The sequence below is a fragment of the Phalacrocorax aristotelis genome, chromosome 1 (genome assembly GCF_949628215.1).
Source record: "Phalacrocorax aristotelis chromosome 1, bGulAri2.1, whole genome shotgun sequence".
NCBI lineage: Eukaryota > Metazoa > Chordata > Aves > Suliformes > Phalacrocoracidae > Phalacrocorax > Phalacrocorax aristotelis.
Genome location: NC_134276.1, coordinates 190485308 through 190508089, shown reverse-complemented (window position 1 = coordinate 190508089; position 22782 = coordinate 190485308). Strand labels below are relative to the sequence as shown.

General features: G+C 38.1%; 1 long non-coding RNA gene across 1 annotated transcript in view; it reads left to right on the top strand.

The window, feature by feature from the left end:
• The window catches only part of LOC142051705 (uncharacterized), a 51179-nt gene that overhangs the window by 10756 nt on the left and 17641 nt on the right, over nucleotides 1-22782 (top strand). Inside the window, exons 4-5 of the long non-coding RNA XR_012658593.1 lie at nucleotides 3572-3627; nucleotides 7641-7724. This is a non-coding gene — a long non-coding RNA (uncharacterized LOC142051705). The remainder of the gene's footprint in view (nucleotides 1-3571; nucleotides 3628-7640; nucleotides 7725-22782) is intronic.

Below are 22782 nucleotides of genomic sequence, written 5' to 3'. Positions count from 1 at the left end.
TCACAATTTGGTAAAATTGTTTAAAAATAGGTCTAGATACTCACGACAAAATCAAACTTCCATTTAATAAAATTTCATATTATATGGCAATATTAAAAAAGATGGTAAAAATTATAATTTTCTATCAAGTAGAGGTAGCCAAGAGAATACCACAAGTTATCACAAAGTAAGGTTAAAACCCAAAAATCCTATCACTTTCATTTGTTATCCTAAGCTTTATCTTTGGAATGCATTATTACTTCTGTTTTCTACCTATGTCCCAAGTTTTAATCACTAGAAGAATTAAAATTTCATTTTCCCCCAATGAATGATATCTATCCTTTATACTAGATATTTTTAACTCTTACATATTCTGCATTTTGATTGGATTGCCATTCCACCTTTGTCTGAAAGGTTATTGAGGCTGTCAACAAGAAAAGGACTAGAATTACCAGCCAATCAAATTACAGAATACTTAAAAGGTCAAAGTAGTACAGCACACTAACATAATTCACAGAATATATGAGGCATTAAAATCCTAATACCTCATTCTCGTAACAAAGGTTGTAATGAGAGCAAGAAATGGCACAACATGAATTCATTCACGTGACAGAGATTATAACAAGAACCTGAAATGCAATAAACTTAACCCATTCTTGCTGCTAAGCTAAGACTGTAACTTAGGTTTGTTTCAAGCTACCTTGAAAATTACTCGGAAGCTAAATGTTAAGTAAGGTCCTGGCAGTAAGTTTTGTTTGTACATCACCTCAAATTAATTGTTAATCATAACTTTGAATTAGAGTTGTTTATGGAATATTATGTAAAAAAGCCCCCAACCCAACCCAGAAATTATTACTGGGTCATCTTTTAAATTTTTTTTGTCTGTTCAGCAAGGAATTTCTTGGTATCACAAATGGTGAAAAGCTACATCTGTTTCTATTTTGCTAGTAATAAACTGAAGTGTTTTCTAACCAGCTACCCTATACAACAGCAACACAGAAATGCCACTCACAAACATAGACATCGCAGATTTTTTGTAGAGTAAAATTCATGCGTTGCAATGTTTCACAGGAACAAAACTTGCCTTTATGAGTCTTTAGTACCTGTGCCATTGCAGTTGTTAGTACATGTAAAATCTTAACAAGTCTTTTTTTCCTGATAGAACATTCAGCTTTAGATCACAAATCTTGTCAAGGCAAAGAAGGCTGGCAATGACAAGCAGCCCAACCCTTAACTTTCCAGCATTTTGGGGAGGGGAGTGTTATGATAAAAAACGTTTTTATTTTAAATTTCTTTTCCTCAGTGAAATGCGTAGCATAATCCTTTAAGTCATAGTATCTATGGGGAGGAAATAAAAACAGATTTTAACCTACAGACCTTTGGTTAACTTCTTGCTAACCTAAATATAAAATGTTACCTCATCTTGCTCGGATTAAAAGGGGAGAGGGGGAACTCCCCCCAATGCCACACATTCCCTTATTGAGAATCCTTTCTATATAAAAAGAAGAGTCTGCATATAAAAGACAATCCAGAGACATCTTTGAAGGTTCTCTTTCAAAGCATCTCTACTTCCCTGTGCGTCTGGGGATTTCTGTTATTAATTGAAGTTAATTTTCTAGGATATCAGTTTGCCGTGCACGTGGGAAAGATTGATAGCCTCTTCGATTCTCAAGAGTGTTGAAAATGACACTGTTCCATCACTGGGTGTCTTCACTTTTATCATCACAAATCAAATTATAAACATCGGGGCAACCTTGCTGGAATCTGGCTTCGGGAGATTTCCATAAGATTAATTAGGCGGCCAAAGCAAAGATGGTAAAATCTGAGGGCGGGGGGGAGGCCGGGGGAAGGGGGGGAGAGAGGCACCATTCATTCCTTGTAGAATGGGAAGTCAATTCAACAATGGGTAATTAGCGTGGGCCATGGATTCTCAAAGGCACTGAGGACACTGGACTCTTTCTCTCACTCTGATGTTTAGTGCGGTATTGTGGACCCCTCATTTAATTAGTGCACTTTGATACCCACAGGAGCTTGAAGCTCCAGGGCATACTAAACACAGACTGACACCAGCAAGCTTCTGCCTCCTTCCAGTCTAATTAGAGACACAATGAGCTGCAAAGACAATGTTTTACTCCAAGATTTCTTCTGCAGATACCTCTGGCAGGAAACAATCGTTTATTTTGTGTCTATATTGGTATTCAGATTAAATTGTTAGCATGCAAAAGATGAGCTAAGGGCACATATCTATTAAAAATGCTTAGCAGAGTTCAGAAAGGATGGAAGCAATTTGTGGAAAAAAATGTATTTTCCCCTTTGGAATTTTTTTTTTTTGTTCTCTTATCTAATTAGAAGTAAATGGTTTGAGTAAGAAAACCAAAACAGGCTGGACTCCAAAGCATCTCTTATGAAATAATTTTCCCCCCCTTGCATAAATAATTTCTACCTCTCAGACAAGAGAATTTTTAAGTTAACTCTTTGTAAAAGTGGAAGGAAAAAAAAAAAGAAATAAGCCAACAAGTACTTCTGTTCCAATTGTGTGTTGAAATGAACAACCACGTACCTGAACAGGTCATTGTGCACAGAAATTGTTACTCAGTTTTACAGCTCTCTAAAGAAGCAACCCCAAAAAGTTTGTGGCAGTCATTGTGTGTGTGTGTGGTGTGTGGTGTTTGGGTATATATATATTTATAAAGTTACTTTTGATGGACAGTTCTATGCTGATTTGGAGAATATAAATATCCCAAGGGAAACTGCGTATTGAAAATTAATCTCAGCATACACAAAACACTTGTATGTGCTGCTTAACAATAGGTTGCAGAACCACTACTCCTAAAAATTCAGTATCTTCTATATTTATAGTATCATTATTTTCCTATTTCTCAGGTAATTAAAGAGAAACCGACTAGCATGTATCAGTATGTCAACTCTTAAGACTGGAATGGTACTCTGCTGGTTAAATTCCGGTGATCTGGGCAGATCTACAATATAATAAGTGTTTATAAGAGGAGGGGGAATTGATGTGAAAAAAATAGGAAAAGAAAACCTAAAAAAAAAAATTCTATTCAATTTTTATGGCAGATCTATGAATCTACCCAGCTCTGGGCAGGCTAGGCTGAGGAGAAGCCAGGGGAGCAGTCTTAGCCTGTTCCCTGATGTCAGGTGTAAGACCCTTGCTGCTGCTCTTACCTGTGCTTACGTGGGTGACCTCTTGGAGGTTCCTCTGCTGTCTGGGGATCACAGGAGGGTTACAGAGGTCCTGCTACCCTCCTGTACTCCGCTGCAAATTCTGTTCCAGTGAAAAGAGTCTTCACCAGCCCCAGAAGCTGTAACCCTTTAAATATCAGCATGTCATAAAGTCTAGCAGGAGGAAGACGCAAGCTCCAGCCCTGACCTAAAAATTCCTGGCCAAATCTGGACAGACTTCTGGTTAGAATAACCAGAGCACTCAGAATAACTCAGAGGCTATGTCTATACTAGTAAGTTAAATGCAAGGAACACATTTAATATAAAGCAGGAACAGATATGTGTTTAGAAGTCTGAACCACCAATGTAGGTGATTAATAAAACTTATACCATTTTCTACCTTTTATAGATATTTGACCGGAATACCTCCATCAGGTTTGTGGTAACCCAATACTGGATGCTGAGGTAAGTTTGAAACCATATATGAAAGTGGAATACATAGAAATATTCCAGGAAAAGAGTGAACTATGCCTGGTTTTATGGTAGTAACAGCTATAGTAGGTCCGGGTCACAGGTTTAAATTGTGGCCTGCCATCACCCATAGCATTGACTGTTAGCAGGCTGTCATGTACACATTTTTGCCTTTGCCATCTAGCACTTTGCCAGATATCTCCAGACACAATCTGGGGAAGAGAACAGGTCAGGGACCACTCACAGAAGACAGTATGAAAAAGTTTACAACATATCTATCTGCTTCTCTGTGACACAGTCCTCCAGCACAAACCCAACATTCTTTGTACTCTCCAAACTCCCACATGTTCCCATCCCACACATTAAGGTGTGCAAACAAATCATTGGTTTTGGGCTAAAAACCCACCAGTCAAGCAGGCTGCAGAGGAACCCTCATATTATTTAATGAACTTTGAACAGAGGAAAGCACATCCCAAATAATTGTCATGTCTTATGGCTAAGGCATTTGGTGACCCCAGAGGAGATCCGGAAGCTACGTAGTGGAAGTGGAGTCAAGGGCACTGCTTGACCCAAGGACCTGAGGCTGGGTCCTGCTCAGTGCTGTTTTCTTTTTCTGAGACAGCCACGGAGAGGACAGGACATGAGCTCTCCATTACAGGGGTTGTGAAAAATTATTCCAGTTCCTAGTGAGGATTCCTGTCTCCATCACTTGACATACCTTTTCTCATATAGAAACAATCAGATAGGATTGTTGTTGGACAGAGTTTCAGTGCATCTTACTTGTCATTTAACAGTTTTGCAACAGGCACGTTACGCTTAGGACCTTCTTGCCTGCCTACAGTTGTAGGAATGAGTTCCCAAAGGATGCGACCGAAGATATAACCACATGAAAGTGTTAATTTTAATTTGAGATATCGTTTCAATTTTCTCCTTTACTTGTACACTCTGGTACTCCTGGCCCTGGAGAACTTGAAGAAGACAAAGCTGAGGAGCTCTGGCATTGGGGGTGTGACTGAGGAGCTTTGAGCCTTCCCTGAGGAGGCTAAGCAGTGCTACTTCCAGTTGGCCAGCTCATAGATCAGGGTTTCACCAAAGACCAGAGAAGGTGGAGCCAACAACTCATGGCAGTAAATCCTTCTGTCCTCCAGAGCTCATCTTTTAGAGCCCCAACTACTATTGCTATTAGGCAACATCTAGATTCGTTTGGTTTGTGGTTTTTTTGTTTGGTTTGGGTTTTTTTTTTCAAATAAGGTTAGATTTTGCCACTCTGCTTCCATCTTTGAACAGAGAAAGAAATAACAGTGACTATATGTAATGGATGTCTTCTAGTTATAATCCTTTACTGTAGCTAGACTTACTTTAAAAACCTGATCTGTTCTCCCCAAGGCTACATATTCCCTATCTGAAACATTAAAGTAACTGCTGAATAATTAGCTGTTGATACCTTGGAAATTAATGTTTAAAATGCGGAGGAAAAAAATACTACATTTTCTTCAAGAGAAAAAAATCAAGCTTTAAGTTGAAAGAAACTGCATAATCCTTTCAAATGTTCCCCACTCCCCAGGAAAACAAAACAGACGATATTATTGCTATTTACCATATAGACCAAGCTTTTTGTTATTTTTGGTGCATTTCTGAATGCTATAGGGAAATTAGGCAACAACTAGGATTTAAATGTAGCATTGTCCATTTGCTCTTTTTTTTCTTGATAACATGTGTCTGATACAAAAAACTACAACAGGTGGACGAGACTGGAAGAGAATGAAGCAACTGAGCAATAATTAGGTTTTTTAATATTTAATATTGTTGAGGAATGATTAGGTTTTCAAAATGGACATAGGTAGTAGTCAACAATGAAACCCAAGACGCTTTCTCAGGTGTGCATAGGTTTTTCAGCCATTCATTCCTATGTAATTAAAGCTATCATTCTGAGCACACCTGTCAAAGAAAATCAATGAAATCTGGTCTTACTGAGTATGCACAACTTCAGAGCCTTTGCTGTTCCTTGTTGGTTTGCACAGTCACAGGAAAATTAAAACAACATATTTAGTCAGAATCTGTAAAAACATCTCAAATTTTGGTGCTGCTTCTTGGGAATACAGAAAATTATGGTGTGGGGATTGGAATGAGTAGCTGTGGCTGGAAGCTGGAACTTCATAAAATGGCCTTCTCACTAAAGAAAATCTTCATGTAACTACATCCTCTGTGTCTATTAATAAAAGCCAGTCCTGAAAACTCCAGCTCCTAAGCAGACGGATATCCCAGGAGCAGGGTGCTGACTGTTTCACAACTTGCACTTGCCAGCAGTAGCTGGAGTTGTGGGAGGGAAGAGTCCTTCTGATAGCTTTGTACCACTGTGTCTCTTTGGTAGGGGTTTCCTTGATATATTGTTGTCTGATATGACTAACTAGGTTAGGATCAGTAACTGGTTCATTTTCAACATTTGATCAAAGATTATCGTGGGTCAAAATCCAGGAACCTCTTCATTACATAAACTTGCTATTAAGAATGTTATAAATCATCTCTGAAGAAAGACTGACTGACCTGTGCTACTAGGTGATAGTAAGTCAATACCCAAGGAGCTTTACCAGCAAGAACCACCAAAGAAATAAAAGGAAAAGGCTATTTATGCTCTTCTTGTTTGTTCCTTATTGTTTCCCTTATTTCCATTTGACTTTTCTCTGCCACCCCTCTATCTGCTCCTTTTGTTTAGAACTGCATCTTATTCCCTCTTGAATTCAATGATGCTTCTTGCTTCAGGGGCCCTTTATAGTAATTTATTCCATACACTTCTAATCCCTCTGTGTAAAATAGTTTTGCCTTATCATTTCTTTGCTTGTTCCTAACTTTCTAATTTTTAGATCATGTCTTCTAGCTTCTGTGGTCTTGCAAGTGTAAGGAGCTTGCTTGGATCAATTTTATCAGTCCTCTTCATAATTTTTAAAACTTCAGTTGGGTTACATGAAGTCTCTTCTTTTCCACTGAGAATATGCTCAACTTTCTCAGTCTTTCCTCATAACTTAAATCGTTGATATCTGGTATCATTTGTATAATTGCTCTACACTGCTCCCCTGAAGAGCAATTAAACCTTTACAAAGATATAGTGGCCAGTTCTGTATAAATTACTCAAGGTAAGAGTCTGAAAAGCAAAAATTATTCTTAAATAAGAATAATTCTGATTCTCTTGATTTAGATGGAAATTCCTCTAGCATCACTATTCAAAGTCCAATTCAATTTGCTATATTTTTAATTTCAGCTACATAATGTAATGAAAAATTATTTTCTATCTATAACAGGTAAAATGAGAGGGGAGAAAGAGTTTGCTGCTATAAAGATGATATAGCAAGGAAAAAGAAGGGCCAAATTAGAGAACAAAAAAGTTATGACCCAATTGCACATGACACCGAGGCCTCATATGTCCTTCCCAACCCTTTTAGGCATCACAGACTCTCAACTGTAGTTCTAGGTGGGGAAAAAACCAAACAAATGCCCAAAGTAAAAATACACAGAAAGAGTGTACCTCCAGAATCTGGCACTGTCTGTACCCCATCCCAGTTGTCCAGTGCATTTCACTTTAAGTAGAGAGACAAATAGTTGTGCTCAAACATGGCTTTAGCCATTGCAGTGACTCAAACTCCTGTCTCTTAGTAAGCAGAGCAACACCTTTTCCAGTAAGCACAGTTTTTTTTCTTCTTTCTTTATCTGTGAGGCTTAGACTTGCTCACAGCCATCCTTATCTTAGTCTGCTGAGCCCATGTCTCCTGTGACAGAGGGTGAATCTTTTAGTCAGCACAGTAGCGCACTTACATGTTTCTTATTTCTTGAATATAAATATAAGAATCTCACTTTAACTAGCCACACACGCTACAATGCTGTCCCAAAGTAAGGGGTGCATTTTAAAATGCTCTTTCACACTCTTTTCCTAAGTTAAAATTATTTGAAGCTTTTAAAAACACCTCTGCTAGTCACCATTTTCTAAAATATAAAATAAAATACTTATTTTTCAGAACCCTTCATTGACCCACATTTCTTTAGAACACTGAAGAGGCTGGATAGCCTTAGAGGACTGCTCTCAAAAGTTTTATGCATCTGTAAGTACTTTATTGTTTTCATATTTATGGGAGATTAAGAAAACTGATTTTTAAATGTCCTCCTCAGCTGCCTGGAAAATGTTTCAGTACAAATAGTAAGCCATTGACTGGCTAACAGTGCAGTACTATGAATATTGCTGTTGTCCTAACAGTTCGACTGGTTCATTGAGATCTTTTTAAAATAATGTCCTGAACAAGCAATAGTAATGGCATTGATGTCTTGTGGAACTCCCAAATATGAGATGCTTTTTTATTAGATTCAGTGTTGTGTTCCTGTATTCCTACCATCTAACAGACCAGATTGCACGCTACAGTAAATCATCTTATCTCCAGAAACATGGAAAGGTAGTTGTCATATAAAACCATTGAGGATCTTTGCCACTAAATAAACCATATCTTGTCTAGATGTATCTGTACAGAAGCTATTCAAGTCAGAGGGATGGATGCTCTGCCCTGCAGTAGAATCTGGGCCAGGACCTGTAGGTTCCTTTACACAGTCCTGCAATGTGGTGATCCTCCCAGAGAGATAAAAGGCTATGTAATGGAATAATTCCCCAGAGAAGAGTGAAAAGCTTTGCACAACAATTCCCTGTGTAGTCCTCAGCATTTCCCAAATTAATTGTTTCACTTAAAAATAGGAGAGAGTCCCTAAAGCAAAACTGTTTTGAGGAAACTGAGATCTTTACAGTAAGATGACATTGATATTATTTCTTTATCAATCACAGACTTAAATAGTTACTGCTTTCCTATATGCAGTCCCATCTTCTATTTTCCTGTAATAAGTAATCTAGTTTCTTTGTTAGCTGCAGATTGTCTGTTACTCACCAGTTGCACACACCCAGCCTAGCTACATTGACAAAATTTCTCATTCCCCTCAAAATCATTATTAGTTTGTCACCCTACATTTGCCATTATAAATATCTCAGAGTTATCATGCAGGCCAAGAATCTTTCCTCTATAATGCCACTGATGCCTACCAACTGAGGTGATACTCTCTTACAGAATATTCTATATATAAGCATCTGTTCCATCACAATTAACTGTATTCCTGGAAGAAAAGTCAGGATAAGAAAAAGTGCATACAAAAAAGTGTGTTTTCCAATGTGTCTCCATTTGCTGGGCTGTTCTTCCTCACTGCCATCACTGTTGTCCACTCACCGTTCTGTGATTTGATACGCTCTGTCAGCCACGGTTTACCACAAGCCCTGCAGTCTTGTTCATGCTGCATGCCTGTCATTCACTTTAACTCTGTCTCTTTACATATCTCACTTATCTCTTTTTCTTCTTCCTCTTCTTCCTCTCTATAGGCTGTTCTCAGCTGTCTCCCATTGACCTCCTTGCTGCTTCTCATTCTCTGCATTTAAAATTAACCATGTTTCATTGATAAATCTCTTACACTCATTTATCCTCTTGAGGACTTCTTCTCTTCCGAGCTCCTCCACATTCGACTTAAGATTCTTAATTGTTAAACATCCATCACATATACAGTCATCTCTAAAGTCCCACATTGTTCGCAGCTGAATGCAAACCACATCTCCAGCAACTGATGGCAGTACTATACTCTCTTCAGAACACCCCATTTTTCATATGAAAGCGGACACAAAGGTAAACTGATGGAACTTCCTGCTAGCACAATACAATTTTATAGAAAATCATGCAAGTAAAGAAAACCATGTGGGTCTGGTGGCGATAATGAGTTTGGAGTGAGTCGCACAGTACGGAGAAAGGAAGATACACTGGCTATATGTAAGTGAAGCCCTTTCCTTGGTGCACAGCCCATTTTAAGAATGCCCAGGTTAACATTCAGATATGGAAAGAGCCTTTTCATAAAGTTCCTTTTTGAATGAAACAATGAAGGTTTTCAATTCCATGCACCTGCATAAGCAACTCAAAACCAACTATGTTCCATATGAAATCCTGTTGAGAGGAAACTGTTGAAAATCATGACCAGGTTCAACAAGGAGAAAATTCAATTATAATATTTGTGAATATTTCCTATTATTTGATGCATCTGAACTTTGTAATGTCCAAAGTTGGACAAGCTGTTTTTTTCCCTAGAGTCCTGTGCCGACATAAAACATTACTTCTAGGAATAGCTTTTGTTATGTATGACAGTGCCAAGATACATTGACAAGCTTTATCCATCAGAAGCCTTTCTCCTTACTTTCCTGGAAGACATAATGGTATCATAGCAGTGTGTGAGGACATATTGTTAAGACACATGTGCTAATAAAAGGAATTACTGGGTTCTGCTCACATGCACTAGGAATACAGAGTCAGTTCTTCTATTACTGTTTCCAGAGATGTTGTTCTAACATTCACTGTTGGCTGGAACACAGAATCTTTAACATAGTTGGTTCTACTCTGACCTAGGAAAATCTCTATCTATCTGGTTAATTACTGAGATGTTACTGTCCTTTAATAGTAGCTCACAGGGTCAACCTAGGAGGGAATATCTGTTTAGTGAAATTTTCCTCCCCAAACCTAACACTCTTTTTCTGCTGTTCTTAATGTAAACTTTTTATACTATAGCTGTTTTTTCTTTTGACACAAAAAATTAGACTTGACACGATATTTAGAGTAATTTTTTAAGTCACATATACTTAACCATTAATTTGTAAATGGTATCTTAATATTTTCCTACTCTTGGCTTTTCACTAGTTGGTTCTGTCATATTTCTATCAATTAACTGAAGACTTACTTCTACGAAATACTGCAAGTTGCCCTTTCAGATGGATACTGAGCTGCATTTGCTAATGGCCCAAAGTTAATACTGCTTACTAATGCTGCATATTGGAATTGTGCCAGGAAGCCTTGATAAGGGTGAGTCCCATTGTGACGTACAGCTATTTGTAACTGGTAACCCCTGACCACCAAAGAAAGAAATAGTAGAGGGGAAAAGGTAATAAAGAGGGCTTCCAGAATAAAAACGCAAAGTTTTGCAGTGTAAAAAAATGGTGGTAACAGGGATAGGCAAGAAGTTGTCTCAGCATTCACCTTCTCCTCTAGATTATTCACAGATGTATTGAACAATGCTGGTTCTAGTTCTGATCTCTGAAGTGCCACTAATGAATAGCCTCATTCCACCAAGAACTCAAAATTTATTCCTACTCTTGCCTTCCCACTTTGAAAGCAGTTTTTAATCCATGGCAGTACTGTATTTCTAACCCTGTGGTTATCAAGTTTCTTAACTGACTCTTATGAGGTACTTTATCCAAAGGCTTTTGAGAATCAAATGTCAATTTGTTTTACTTGTTCAAATTTTAAGAGAGTGTTTAGAATTTGTAATGTTTTTATTACAATTTAGATGGTTTCATTATGTAGCAGGCAAACTGAACTGCCTTATAGAGAGGTTTTTAAAAAATCAAAATTATATAATTAACTATTTGTATTTATTGTGGCATATTACATTGAGGGAATGCCCTTTATCCCTTCAGTGCATTTCTCACTCTCTGATATTTGCCTAGGACTAAATCATGAAACATTGTCAAAAGTAACTGAAATGGTAGTGAGAAGTGACATGAAGACTCAGCCAATGACAGTGTCAACCTCTTGGTCTGCCAACACATATGAAATAAATGCAGTATACTGATAGAAGAGACTAATATGGCACATATTACCGGGCTGTCTGCAGCCTTTGAAATACAGACTATCTAGTGTATGCTGCTAAGACACGACATCTTATCCAAAGAAGGGAAATTTATACTAAAGCCACCCTAGGACAATGAAGTTGTTGACACAAAGAATAAGACAGACAAACTCTTGTGGAAAATAATTCGCTTTCTGTACTTTTTTTTTAATAGTAATTTCTTCCCTATGCAACTTGTCCAACAAAAGTGTCCTGGAGTATTTATACAAAAATTTTGGTCCTGAGGGCTTTTTAAATTGTTATTCTTTTGAATGAATATGCTGTGTTTGTTGATCTGTTGTCAGATGATGAAAAGCATCTCAGATTCATACAGTCAAGAAAAATTTTAAAGTGCTTCAGTTCAGGTAATTAAGGTTCCTGGAAGAGAGAAATATAAATGCTACCCTTTCAAGCTGAGAGGGCTTATGTACACAGTAGTCGTCCATTCTTTTTTCCTATGAATTAGGAGCCCTGACACTCCTGATTGATAGCTAGATGGATTGGCTTGATATTTTAACTTCTGTTTATTCTTTCTTTCTCTCATTCATTCTTCCTTCCTTTCATTCTTTCTCTCTCTTTCATCTCACTCCTTTTTTCTTTTGCTCTTTCTCTATTTTTCCTCACTTTCCTCCCTCCTATTCTTACTTCTCCTTCTCTCTGGCTCTTTCTCTCTTTTCCTCTCTTTCTTCTTTTCCTTCTTTCCTCCTTCACAGAGAGTATTCTTGAGGTTTAATGTAGTTCTTATATTCCCAGTTCAAAACATTAAAAAAACTCCACAAACAAGTTCAAAGAAAGTTTTTTGGGAAAGGCCTTTTTCACTGTGCTTTAAGATTAGAATTTACAGTGAAATCTTCCCCCCGTCTTCCTCCCCTGGCCTGTAATTTTTTCCCCGTTCAGACCATTCCACTCTTATTGGAGGAGATATTTCACAAGATCCATGTTAAATATTAGAAATACTTTGCTTCTTCACTTAACACTCAGTTTTTCATTCGCTGAGCTTTCCTGCTGGTATGAAAAACTAGAGTTAATTTTGTAGTAGGATGTCATTTATATTAAGACATAACATTTTTGAGAGGCCAAGTTTTTAAAGATATTTAAGCATCTAAATACTTCAGTAGACCATAATTTCCAAAATTATAAAACCAGGACTTAAACATCTTATTATTTAGATGCCTTTGAAAATACTTCCCAATGCTTTTCATTAAAGCATCAGAACCATCATAGGCTTTTGAACATTCACTTGGGTTATTTCTTTCTCCTAACTTTTCTTCTAGGTCAGGTTAGCATTGCGCAATAACTCTCTACTATGCAAGTTCCTATGCTCCCATGAGGTCTATCTCTGTGACATAGTATGGATTTTTAAGTATATAAGTATACACGCTTTTTTAATAAGGCAGCTTGTCAGCTCTGGTTCCAATGTGACTATGTGAGAGAAGTCTGCCCTCTTTACAACATTTGCATACTTGAGTTTTCAGAAAATTTATATTATTATATTAAACTTACTTAATGGGTGACAAGAACTGAATTTTTATCTGAGAAATATTTTCTTATTTACATGATATGCTATTTATATTACAATAATGGTGGGTCTTTTTTACTTGGTCATTGTGCATCTGTGCTACAAGATCTATGTTCTCATGAGGTTATACTCTAAAAAGAACAGGACAGATTGTAAGAGGTGGAAGAATCATCATCTGTTTTTCACTAAAAATAGGGCCCTTGAACACATTCAACATTTTGCCAAGGTCAAGTAGGGTAAATCACATTAGGTACTGATCTCAGGTCTCTACTGTTTGTTGTGCTTAATATGTTAGTAGCCTTTCCCTCATTACTCCCTGGATTTTGTCCGAGGATGAAACTGATCAGCTGCTGAGAAAGCAGAGTCCAGACCCACCATGAGGACCTCTGCACCATAAGGCCCTACACAATGCTGTGCTATAACCACAGCACAACACCAAGGAATCATTAGCAAATTTAGCCCTCTGGGTGTGAAAAACTTCACTGTCAGACCTGTTTGAGGTCTGACTGATGAATACGCTTCTTTGGCATGACAAATAAATTTTCCAAGACAAAATGGTAAATTATTTTAAGATGGCTTATGCTCAGAGCCTCTTGATCAGGTACCGAAGCTCCTTTTCACCTTTGCTTTATATGCATACTCACTTCACACACATAAAACACTGAGATGCCCACTGATTTCAGTAAAAGCTGCATACCTCAGCATATGCTTTAGGAGAAGGGCCTAAGTTCTCACCAGGATGTGTATTAAAGCTTGGATCTTTGGATTTGAAAGAGCCTTATAGTGCTTGAATTGGTCAAATTGCTGCAGAATCAGGGACTGCAGGACTCTGTGACTTGGGGTGTGAAGTACCCTTCCCTGTTGCAGGGACAGTGGCTTTAGAAAGAGCTAAACAGAGATTCTGCACCTGACACAGAGCCACAGAGCCCCGGTGAAATTCTCTCTATGGAGAAAGTAGAGGGCTGTAAATAAGCCAGTTGCAAGCTTGGGATTGTGACTTTATTATTGTGCTCAGGAGCTTTAAAAAACTCAGTTGCTTTTATTAATGTATACTGTGATCCAGAATTAAAGCACCTCCACCCAGTGCAGGTTTAATCCCGGAGATTCTGGGGCTTGCTGTCTTGGGTAATGCTCTGAAATTTTGAAACTGACCCTGTGAATCTGTATCCCATTTACAAAAATGACTGAAGATGCAGAGGTATTTAGCACACACTGATTTTTAGGGAAAAGAGGATTGCTCTGAATAAAACAGAAGAGAAAACCTTACAGCAACTGAGGGAACAATCACCTGTCATCTTAGAACAGGGCATGTAATAGACAATCTGCTTCAAACCCTCTGTCACTTCCCCCGAATTTAAACTCAAAAGGAAAATATAACAATGTTATTCCTTTCTGCTGCATAAAGGCTTCTTTCTACTCATAACAAAAATAAGAAAAGATGGTTATTACGTGTATTACTTTGGCAATTTAATCTACACTTTCCATTTTTTTCTTCCATATCTAGAGGGCTATTGTATGTCCAGCAGTTTCAACTTAACATATAATGCAAGAAACCTACATTGTGCCAAAATCATTTAGTTTTTATTACAACTTTTTCCTTCCAATTTTCTCCTTATAATGAGTGCATAAAAGACCCCTTTTCGCCCTATTGTTTTTAGTCTAAAAGCCACTTTATTCTTAATAAAAGGAGTAATAAGTGCCAGTTGTAAAATACTCTGTCAATCACTTTAGCACTTAGAATTGTGTAACACCTTTCTGTAGGACCTCTTAGAGTGCTTTAGAAAAGATAAAAACAAATAAAATAAAATTACAATTACATTTAAATGCAGAATTAAACTAATCAGTTTTAGATCACTTGAATTTTGTTACTAAAGGTTGAAAAGAGACGTGTGTCTGAACACCCTGCAAGTAGCTGAAAGCTGCATTAGTCTTGTCCATGCTGATCTTTGAATGAGCTATTTCAGAAGACCCTCATTAAAAGCAGTCTGAATTGTAGCAGAAAACATCTTCTTTTGTCCTGATTCCCCATAGCTGATATTCTTCATCTTACATTATATCCATTTTCCTGTTTTTCTGCTGCATATTGTTTCCTCTGTGTGCACTGGTGGAGGTGGGAGAATTATCTCTTGAGATAAAAAGGTAAAATTTGGATCCTTCAATAAATCCCTTGTTCAGGTTAATTGGAAGGGGTGAGGAGTGAAAACTAGGTGGGATGAAAGCTCAGTATGCTGGGGCAAATGCTTAGCTTGTGTACTATGGATATTTAATTCAGGTTTTGAGATGACTGTTTTATAAATTCAGTAAAACAAAAAAAGAGTCATAATAGACATTATCCAGTGATCAAAAATGCTGGATCCCTCTACAGTCACTACTTAAACATGTTTGAAACACCTGTATCAGATCCTATAGGAAGTGTTCCTATGTCTTTTCAAAAGAATCAGTGCAGCTTGTCTTCTTATAGTCATATTGTGGGTCCTCAGAAAGGCAGGTCAGTGGTTCATGATGTGGTTACCCTTTTCTGCAGTTATTTTTGGTAGTAAATGTCTCATTACAAGGAGATCATAATCCATGGGTTTATGAAACTATTTGTTAAATGTAATGGGAAGGTGAGTACACACAGTCACACAGGTGACAAAACTACTGTACTTTTTTGTTTTATTTTGGTTTTACTAGCAAACAAATCAGCTCCTTGGTATGTGCTGTTCCTTCTCAAAGGGCTCTTTCAGATTGTAAAGAAGCGACGATCATCTTAATTTAATTGTAAGAAACCTGGTGAAACAGATTATATCCATTTTCTTTCTCATACCTTAAAGTTCAGCAAGTCAGAGGGGAATTTTTCAGTGCTCTTTCAATGAAACACATAAAACACAGAGGAAGACTATTAAAACTCATGCACTGTTGGAACAGAAGGAAGCCATCTAGTCAAATCCCATATGCCAGCCCATGCAATGCCTGTTGTATGGTTGATCATCTGCAGTAACCATAAATAAATATGGAGATAATGATAAGAGCTGACAGTATTTGGGGGAGGAGTAAATGCAAACTGATCCCAACCTACTACCAACAAAATATTAAACAAAGGGAGTGGAGTCCAGTTGATTTGGGCCTCATGCCACCTGGGGTGTCCTAGGACTTCCTGTCTGACCTCCACTGTTCAAAATGGCACAGGTATTCCCCAGGCCCCGTGGACAATTTGCCAGCCCCATAAGAATGTCTCAAGACACCTCAAAAAGCAGCTGATTTAGGCAATGAAATGGTGCTGTGGACTCATGGGAATTTCTGCTTACAGATATCTACATTAAATAGCTCTGTTTAAGTATCTTGGTGCCACCATGGGAGCTTAATTCAGTTGCATAAGCAGATGTCTAGTGCCATTTGAGGATCAAAGGTGCCTGAGACATCCAGAGAGGGCTGGTATATGTGACATGGTGGATCTACGCTTTTCTGTAACTAGCTGGTGGAGGCCAGGCAGGTTACCTTAGGCAGTTTCAGAAGCCACCAAAGTCCTATATTTATGCAACTGAAAGAAGTCCTACATCTCTGTTGATTATGATGGCAACCTAGAAACCTTTCATGCTGTAGGCACAGAATACTAGTTTAGGTGTCTTAGTCTTAAAAAGAGTAAAACTCCCAATAGCAAAGACAGCTCTATCAGGAAGAGGGCAGTGTGCTGGAGGTACAGCTGCTCACACCCTTCTGAAGACCGGGATGTGACCCCCTTGTGTCGCTGACAGGGCCTCCTTCAACAGCTTCTCCTCTCCTCAGCTGCACAGTCTCATTCCCACGTCATAACCTCTGCTGTGCCAGCACAACCAGTTGTGGGGCTCTGAAGTAAATCAGAAAGGGAACTGATCCATTTCTGGTGGGTCATTTTTCACTGGGACCAGGTCCCTGACTCTGTTCTCCATGCAGCTGTACAAACAGTGGTGCCAGCACAGGGAAGGGGAGGAGGGAGTGAACGAGTGGTGGACAGCGGGAACTGAGTCTAAGTAGGCTTAAGCAGCCCTGCCGCCGCATGTGTAACCACAGCCTCGGTGGCTCTCTGATCATGCCTCGCTCTAAATGATTTCCTTTTGAGACTTTCCTTTTGCCTGTTTACCTACTGAGGCAGATCAGTCACTTGGCACCTGTGTTTGCTTCCTGCATTTCTGCTTCTGTTTTTTCTCATGGTCAGTGACTGAGCAGTACCATTACTCTGGCAGCAATAAAAAATTGTCACTGGAATTCCTCCAAAAAAGAGCCAGTTGGTTCTCTCTATTTGGAATATGTTGGGGGTTTACTTTTGTTGTTCTTTACCATCTTTTCTTTCTTTCAGACTGTTGGTGCCTAAGGTAGCTGTTGCATGGGGAATGCATACTCTCCCCACTGTAAGGTTTGAGCACAGGGATGAAATCAACTTCTATTTTCCATGTAAATGGGCTCATCGCGTCATGAGTTCATTCTCATTTTCTTTGGCTTCTGAAAGTTACTAATTGTCCATACATCGTTAGCCTGTAGGAAGATGCAAATTAATTTATGACTTATTGCAGTAGAGCTCTTGAAAGCATACAGGACCCTCAGAGCAGGAGTCAATGAGATTTAAACACATGCTTAAAAGCAAACATTCACTTAATTCCTTTGTAAACAGAACACTAGTGAAAAACAGTAATGCTCGCTGTTTATTCAGCACTAGTGCATCAAAATTTTAAGTCTTTCAGATTTTGTTTGTACAAAATGTGATATCAAATCTTGCCTTGAAACTTAATGAGCTACAGTAGATTTGGAAGAAATATTTCCTGCAGAAATATTGTCTATTTTTAAAGTGGGGAAATTAAATGTTCTACAGCCTCCTTAAACCAGAAAAACTTTGAAAGATCCTCTTTAAGAACAGTTTAAGATTGCAATGTTCCTCTAAATTAATGTTTACTGTTCCAAAAATACTTTACAGCTGTCAATGTACACATCTTAAAAGTATTCAGTGTGCAAGCTAATAGTCTGGTAATGCTTAAATAATGAATTTCTCTACTTTATGTACAGCAGTCTGCAGATTTGACCCTGTAGGAAACAAAGAAGGTAAAAGCTGATGAGAAAAGTCAGCCAGTAGAGAAGATAAGTAATGACTTGAAAAAGAAAAATATATATGTGATACAGAAATAAAAAAACCCAAACTCAAACTCCAAACCCTAGGATACCTATTACAATAAAGACCCAACATAATACTTTAAAGATGCATCTGCACTGTTTTTAACATAGAGACGTAAAAGATTATTTTCTTTAAAAAAATACCATATCATATTTGTAATTCTATACAACTTCACAGTATTAAGTAAAATTTTTAAAACTTAAAACATGCCATTTTTATTAATGGTCCATTTTAAAACCACCAAACATTTTGATGTCAATTACTAAAACAAGGTTTAACGCTGTCAAAAAGCATTACTGCTAAAAACAGTCATCTTCTTGGTGTTTTCATCTGCAAAGCATTACAGTTTATAAAACAATTTTAACTTGGAATACGTAAGTCTCTATATGAAGGTTTCCATATGTTAAAAATTTTATTTGTGTGTTTGATTTTAAATTGCTTTGAAAAACAGACAGTTGAGGTTTATAGAAAGGAATCTTTCTTTTAGGAAATAAATGTCTCAAAAGTACAGGGCACCAGCAGTAAAAACATTCTTACCACAAATCAGAAACACATTGGGACGTGTTTGTTGAGTACACCTTCTGAAACCAGAATTTGTTTCTATTTGCTGGAAAATTGAAAAATCTGTTGTATCTTGGCATGCTTGTTTGGCCCTGTCCCAGGCTGTTCATGCAGCAGTGGCATTATTGTGCAATAAGGCTTTCAGGACTTGTAAAGCTTTCAAGTTTCTCTTCCATTTAATTTCTAAAATGCAATGTATCTGCCAATGGTCTGCACAGAACCAGCCGACGCTGTTGTTTTATGAAGTGAAAAGCAAAAGTGTGTATTCCATGATATTTTATTTTTAATAAAATGTGAGGTATTTTTAAGAAATGAAGACAATTAATCAGTGCCTCAGCTTCTGCATGGCACCTAGCCAGAAGCCACCAAGCAGACAGCTGAAGTTTAGAGATTGTTTTTGCAAGGCTAATTTAAGGTGAACTTAGATGGATTCAAGATTTATAAGCACTACAAAGTCTTGACTGGAGCAAAGTTCAACTAAGTAATCCACAGCTCACTCTGCAGACAAAGTGCTGCAGCCGAAACTTCCCTGTGATTTAGTCTACAGTCAATGAGAATTTTCAAAACAGGCAGAAGGAGTGAGTTTCACTGTTTCACTTCAAAGGTCTCCTAATAACTGAGAGGATTATACTCTTTTAACCAGTTAAGAAGGTTAGATGATTTTGAGTGAGTAGCTTTACATCCATCAATAATTCTAAATTGAAAGTTTAAAGATATCTTATGCATGTACATCCTTTAACTCCTTACGGGTTGCAGAGCAACAATGCACCTGTTTTGTAACCACATCCAAACTGCTAAATAAATGACAGCTGTTTTGAAATTGCTTTACTGAAGTGAAGTTACTGTTAAGAAGATTAATTAAAATTCTTTACGGAAACATCTAGTAAAATTAAGATCCTTTAAACTCCTCCTAAAAGACTTCCTTCTTTCCCTGCTAAATAAATATATAATGCCCGTTTAAGATCATTCTAATGTGAGCTGTGCAGACTTTGATGTTAGTACCTTTTACCTCTAGCATGCTAATGCCATATGTATATTTTATCAAATTAGAAAGAAGTTTCAAATGCTCAGTTCCAGTGACAAAGGTACTGCTGAGGTAAAAAAGCTGAGGATTGTCAAACTAAAATGAAAAAGGTACATGCAGGAAATGGCTATAAATTTCTTCTTTTTACGGGGGAAGACAGGAAATTATACATCATAATAGTAAAAGAACTATCCTTTATCATATCAAGTGGTTCTTCTTAAGTTCTTTTTGCTCACGTTTACCATTATTAGTGCAGTCAGAGAGCCCGGTTAATAAAGAATTACTTCTGCATTATATGATTGTACCTCAAATCTTCTGCAAAGAAGTCAGGCTAACACATGTGCTGTGAATTCTTAAAGAATGGGAGACAATTTATTGTGAGTTTTACATAGTCTATATTAGCATTAGCATTAGCCCACAGAACTACCCCTAAAATAATCTAAAAAAAAACCTCTGAAAAGACAGAGAAGGAATGAAGAAATTAAGAAAAGGCCATATAGGATTGCATATACTGTATCAAAAATCCCATTAATATTATTATTAACAATAAAAATAACCATCATTGTATTAATGTAATGCCTAGGAGTCATAATAGTTTTTGAATAAAATATCAGAGACAATTGGGAAAGGTAATTACAATTTTGATTGATAGAAGGACCACCCGTATCTTCTATCTACCCGGCAAGATATAATACAAATGGACTTAATTTCTCAAATGGAAAGTTGAAGGGGTGGGAAATGTGTCAAATCTGCTATGATGACTTTTAGAAATGACTAAAACAGGAAGCATTTTCTCTTGGAATGTTTTAGACACAACTGCATCCTGCTTCATCAACATCAGCAGCTTTCTTAATAATCTCCCATACACTGCAGAAAAAAACTTCTGAAAAATAGGAACAATGCTTTTAAATATCAGAATATTAAAAATAACTGATGGACTATAGCACCAGCTTTCCTTTTTTAGCCAATAAAAAGAATGGAAAGATGTTGGGTTTTGTTTGCTTTGTACATATAAGCTTTCAGGGCACTGACTATCTTATTGATATGTGTTAGTGAAAAGCTAACAGATATTTGCCTGAGAACTATGACCACACAGTGATTCAAATAAAACTTAAAAAGACCATAATGTTATTAGAAACTCATCCTTGCATTTCTTTAAGCATTCTAAACTACCCTTCAGGTTCCATACAAATTATATACAGTGAAGGTGACAACAAAATTTAATGTTTCTGCTTAGAAAAAGTAGTTATGCACTGTGCCATGGCTCCAAAACCATGATCAGAGCTACATATTTGAAACAGCTTTGACAGTAATTGCATAAAAGATGTTTCCACATATTTCTATTAAATATCTTCTTGCAATTAGACTTAGTGAATCATAGAATCGTTTAGGCTGGAAAAGACCTTTAAGATCACCAAGCCCAATGGTTAACCTAGCACTGCCAAGTCCACCACTAAACCATGGGCCTAAGCACCACATCTACATGTCTTTTAAATACCTCCAGGGATGGTGACTCAACTACTTCACTGGGCAGCCTGTTCCAATGCTGGATAACCCTTTTGGTGAATAAATTTTTCCCAATATCCAATCTAAACCTCCCCTGATGCAACTTGAGACCATTTCCTCTTGTCCTGTCACTTGTTACTTGGGAGAGGAGACCAACACACACCTCACTGCAACTTCCTTTCAGGTAGTTGTAGAGAGCCTTAGGTTCTCCCCTCAGCTTCCTCTTCTCCAGGCTAAACAACCCCAGCTCCCTCAGCTGCTCCTTACAAGCCTTGTTCTCCAGACCCTTCACCAGCTTCGTTGTCCTTCTCTGGACATGCTCCAGCACCTCAATGTCTGTCTTGTACTGAGGGGCCCAAAACTGAACCAGTATTTGAGGTGCGGCCTCACCAGTGCCGAGTACAGGGGTACAATCACTGCCCTACTCCTGCTGGCCACACTGTTCCTGATACAAGCCAGGATGCTCTTGGCCTTCTTGGCCACCTGGGCACGCTGCCGGCTCATGTGCAGCCAGCTGTCAGCCGGCACCCCCAGGTCCTTCTCTGCTGGGCAGCTTTCCAGCCACCCTTCCCCAGGCCTGTAGCGTTGCATGGGGTTGTTGTGACCAAAGTGCAGGACCTGGCACTTGGCCTTGTTGAACCTCATACAATTGGCCTCGGCCCATCGATCCAGCCTGTCCAGGTCCCTCTGCAGAGCCTTCCTACCCTCAAGCAGATCTACACTCCCACTCAACTTGGTGTCATCTACAACCTCACTGAGGGTGCACTCCATCCCTTTGTCCAGACCATTGATAAAGATATTAAATGGAGCTGACCCCAAAACTGAGCCCTGGGGAACACCGCCTGTGACTGGCTGCCACCTGGATTTAACTCCATTCATGACGTCATGCTCTATTTTGTTTGTTCACTCACTGGTTCTATGAATCTTGCATTTTTGCCTTCTTTGTTAAGGTGTCTTTGTGGATTTTTGCCCCTTAATCTTTCATTGCTCCCAAGTTTCCCATAGTTTTCTGAAGCATTGCTGAAATAAATACGTTAAAGATTGTGAGACGCAGTGGGCTGCAGCCTAAGTATTATGGGTAACAGTAGCCCTGGATGATTTCCATTAAACTAATAGGGGATACAATTCAGTGAGTTTAGGGAGATTTTTGCCTGGTCTGACGCTTTGCAGGACTGACACCTTTTCATTTTTCAGTGTACCTGTTATACATTGAAGCTTAGTGTATGTTCATTGGGGCCTGCCTTTTGGGAAATATATTTCACCCTGGAAAGGTTGCTCATATTTTAATGTTTTGATAATTGGATGTGTCTCCTTCCAGAACCTTTAAAGAGGATTTGAGATTTCATTTTCCTTAAAAATATGCACAAAAATAAACCTGCAGAACTGAATTGCTGGCTGGGTAAATGGGGTAAGGGGGGAAACAACAAAAAAGACAAATAAAATCTGGAAGTGGTGACTTAATACACATACCTTAGTGCATCGCAAGTGCCACTAGAAGTATTTGTTTCATTTTGTTATTTTCCACATGGTAATTTATGTGGATTTTTAGTTTTACCAGGACAAAACCAGCACTTTACATATGGAGAAATCAGCTACAAAGGCTGGGTCAGTTGTTGGTCCGTGCTGAAGGATCTCTTCTGCACAGGATACACAATGTGATGTGAGTCCTCAAGGGTGCACTTCAATCACTCCTAGAGA